The sequence below is a fragment of the Pyrus communis genome, chromosome 2 (assembly GCF_963583255.1).
Source record: "Pyrus communis chromosome 2, drPyrComm1.1, whole genome shotgun sequence".
NCBI classification, from domain to species: Eukaryota; Viridiplantae; Streptophyta; class Magnoliopsida; order Rosales; family Rosaceae; genus Pyrus; species Pyrus communis.
The window spans coordinates 882,238-886,906 of record NC_084804.1 but is presented as its reverse complement, the minus strand read 5'-3'; positions in this window follow the sequence as shown (position 1 = coordinate 886,906).

Below are 4,669 nucleotides of genomic sequence, written 5' to 3'. Positions count from 1 at the left end.
AAACCGACAATGGGTGGGTATCACTCTCAAAGCTGGTTTATGTCTAAATTAGTGAATTACCATAATCTTTGCTGGTTGGTTTTCACTCTTGACCTAATTTAGTGTGTAAATGCTGAATGTATTACTCTTTTTGCTTCATCCTGAGAAACTCTTACACCCTTACTACATTGTTACCTTTCTGATCTTTGAAGAACGAAGACTTATCTGTCCTAAACTTTTCCTAAATCAACCTAACTGTGTCTAAAAGATTTAGACCCGACGATGTAGTTGTGTTTCTGGCAATTCTATTTCTCTTTTGCCTTAATCGAACCTCTGGTTTACAGATGCATGATAAAATAATTGAAAAGCCACAGTTTATCACATGGTTTTTTATCCTAGCCATAATAAGAATAATGTGATTTATACCAAGAGACTAATGTGCTTTTTCACATGCTTTTTTGTCTCAAAATTTATAGAAATACAAAAATGATCATCACAAATTTCAACTCCTGCATTAACCGAAATTAAAACAATTATTCAAATTCCTAAAATTAAAACAGCATTTAGAAGCACTATAAACTCAAATTACAAAAAAACATCAACAACATGGTGAGAATGAAGATTTATTTTATAGAAAATGAAAAATCTTTCTCAACCAATATGCTAAAAATGTTCACCACCAGTATATAATAAAAAACAGAATGCCAACTTCATCACACAGCACCAACTTTAAACGCATCTCCTTCCAAAATTAAATTAAGAATTCACATGCCACTAATTAAGAAACTGATACTAACTAAAGTTGTATATTGTAAAATGCAACTGCTTTTAGAATTCCTAAGTGATATTAGTTAGCAAGAAACCCATACTCAAGTTGTATAGTGTAATAACACAACTACAAAAGACCAAGCTTCTGCTGCTAAAAAGCTTTTACAAAATCATAAAACTCTTAACAGTTTAAACCCTACCAGAAAGTTTATATGAGTTGAAGAACATCTATACTTAAGTGCAGCAAGATCATAACCTCTTGCATATTCTCCTCCGCGTCAAAACCACTCGCATTCCAAATTAAGAAAGATTCAATGCCATATCAAGAACAAATTAGTAATAATTTAAACTGAAATCCCTAATTATTGTTGCAGAGAGAAGTCATATGAAGATTAACTACATTATTTAATTCGAATGGAATCCAAAAGTAGCATAAATATGAAGGGAAAAAAATTAATAGCAAAAGTCACATTTCAACAACAATTAATAGCAGAAATCAGAGTTTAGTGGCAGGGACCAAAACAATTTCAGTAAAAAATTACAAAAACTGCAATGACTAACATATTTACATACATGTGAAAATCTATTCACAACCACATTTACAATGACTAACATATTTACAATAACTTACATATATATAGGTGTCCAAGTGTTTATCGGTACTACTGTCTTTCAAATGGATCCTCAATTTCTGAAATCACAGAAAAGAACCACCTGAAAAAGTTATGAAACAAAAAGTTCAGCTGTGTACAGGCACCAAAGAAAATATTTTTTTTTTCTAAGATTTATTGATTTATGCTCGAGAACATGTGAACAATAAGCAAGAGCCACAACTGCTGAATCAGATAACACATCAATAGACGATCCAACATCTCACCACTTCCTTAATTAAAGGTGGAAACACAGTTTACGAAAACATGATTTTCAATTAAAAAAATATAAAGAACACGTTAAGGGCTTGAATTGCAGGTGCACTCTCTCAGTTAGTAGCAAGTAATATAGTTATGCTGCTTATAGTTATACTAAAACAACCATCACCTAAAAGGCCACACGTTTATGCTTCATTCAAAATAGCCACCATAAACAATTTGTAGTCCAAAGGTCCAATAATTCAAAGCTCATAAAAAAAAACTGAAGGTAACTAATTAACCACCATCACCTAAAAGGCCACACCTTTATGCTTCATTCAAAATAGCTATGATAAACAATTTGCAGTCCAGAGCTCCAATAATTCAAAGCTCATACAAAAACTGAATGTAACTAATTAACCTTAAAATAAAGCAATTTGTTCCAGCAAAAAAAAAAAAAAATGAGAACTCTGAGTAAATACAAATACCCCTAAAGATTCTAAAGCAACAAAACCCTAGTTCTCAAATTACAGAACACTAAATTAGATACTAAGTTTTTACTTCTGTTATCTTTCGGAATGCATGGTTAATTCATTTTTATTAATACTCTATTGTGAGTCTGAATGGTAGCTTCTGATGGACTGGTAACTGAATGCAAGGGATTAGGATGTGAGAACTTAGGTAACGGTTTGATATAATGACATTAAATTTTTAATTTTCTTTTAAAGAGTCAATAGTTTAGAGCTTAGCCTCAGCCTTTAACAGTCAGTCGATTTGTAACTATATTGAATCGCATCATACTCTCATTTACTTTTTCAAGATGCTCAAAATGCTATGAATGACTTATCTGGTAAGGATGATGTTCTTCCTATTTAAACTTTGTTTTTCGACAACTTCTCAAGAACTAAATCATTACCAAGATTCAATTTAATTAGTTTTCTCATCTTATCTAAATTATATGCAGTTTATATAATAACACAATCATCTTCAAAGACCATTTCAAAACCAATATAACTTTAGTCCTAAAAACAAATTCACAAAACACTCACACAGACACATACAACAACTAAATTGCAATTTCAAAACAAAGGTAACTTTTGTTCTTCAAACCAAGAACCACATATGCATAGCAAAATGATGACGCTGCGATGGGAGTCCAAACTAAACAGCCAAAAAATAGAGAGAATAAGAGTAAGAATTCGATCAGAGTTCATGTGTTTATATTGTATAAATGACTCTTAGCTTGTTTTGTTTCTTGCAGGCTTATGGGATTCAGGAAAAATGTGTTATTTAGTTCCTCTCGTAGAACTAAAGAGGTGTTTTTTAGAGACCTTGAATATATGTGATAAGCTTATATTTATATATATTTTATATCAAATTCACTTGTCTTTTCTTAGTTAGTTCCTTATATTTTTGAGTAATTTACTTTGTTTTTGTGTTTTGTAGGATTTGTCAAGTAAAGAAAAGAAAAATAACACAAGTGGAATTTTAAGTAATAAATTCGTCAAAACTGCCTGTGCAGGTCAGCTGACTTTGGAAGCAAGTTGCGGACAGCTCAGAATGAATTAGAGAATGAGTCTTATACGCTTGGAAAGCTACGGGTGTCTATTTTCTGGAGCATTTCGCGAGTTGTTAATATCATTTTTCTAGAAAAAGTTATGGTCGTTCTAATACTGAAAGGTTCCCAAGAGGCTGAGCAGTTTGTAACTGACAAGAAAACATTGAAAGCAATAAATCCCATAAAACTAGCAGCCAAAACTGATGCAGCCAAGAACAAGCCAGCTAACACCTATTCAAATATCAGAGGAAATGAAAAATTAAGTGAGAGTAATGGGCATAAAGGCTGCACAAAGAGTTACAATTGTTTTAGCATTTCCTCCCACTTATTGTCATCACTAAATGGCTGTTAGTTGGGTGAGTTATGGAGAAAAAAATTGTGGCAGCAGAAAAGAAGAAAAGGGCTACAGGTTGCAGTAGCAAAGAGGGAAAAAAAGTCTGAAAAAAAGATAGAAAAAAAAGAAGGAAAGCAAGGAAAAAAGGCAAGGCTGTTGCGTTGGGGAAGGAAGGAAAGAAAGGAGGAAATCTTGGCATTTTCTTCTCTCGATTTTATCTTCTCAAACTCATGTCTTTCTTTTGGTTTAATTTGAGAATTATGTGTAACTAATTTTTAGTAGTTAGGGGCTGTTTTGAAGCCCCGAATATGATTGCAAGTTTGTTATGACATTTCGATTGAATTACTTTTATGAATGGATGAAAATTGGTTTACTATTTGTCTCATTGATGAATTTTTTATGTGTTTTCTACGGATGCATACTTAGTAAGCATATCTAGGATTCTAATGCTATGAATATGTGTGTCTGCCCTTATCGAATGAGGACCTACATATGTTCTAGAGTAGTACTTGTTAATTTGCGATTAACATGTGAATCAATTTCTAGGATAAGTAAGACAACGCTAGTATTTACGATGCCTTGTGATGACTCAAACTCTTTTCGTTCTTAATGATTTCTACTTGTTAAATCTATGAACACGTCATTCTAGATTGCATGCTAGGGACTAACTTAAGTTGAAAACACCATTCTCTTAACATACTACATAAGAAAGAGTAATAGGTTGAGTTCTAACATTGAGCCAACTTGAGCATCTTCATCCGGAAATAAAAAGAATTTGAATTAAACATAACATGTTTGTATGATTATTTGGTGGTGGATAACAATTCCCCTAACTCGTTTTTCTTAATTTGTGAACTATTTAAAAATCTGTTTTTGTCCTGTTTTTGTTCGATTTAATTTAAATAGCAAATCAACTCCAAAAATCCCAAAAATTTGTATGAGTGTAGCTGTGTGTCTAGTATCTACATATAAAATTTCGTAGACTTTAGATAAGTGTAAGTCGGTCTAATAATTGTTTTTCGGTGGCTGGTCAGTAGGGACAACAGCCCAATTTTTGTGACATTTTAAGTGGTTAGATAAAACAATCTTCTGCGGAAAAGACCCTTATTTTCATATGCTACAATTGACAAATCTTATTGTTAATAAGGAAAATTAATAGGACATTTGTGTGCTACTTTGTGG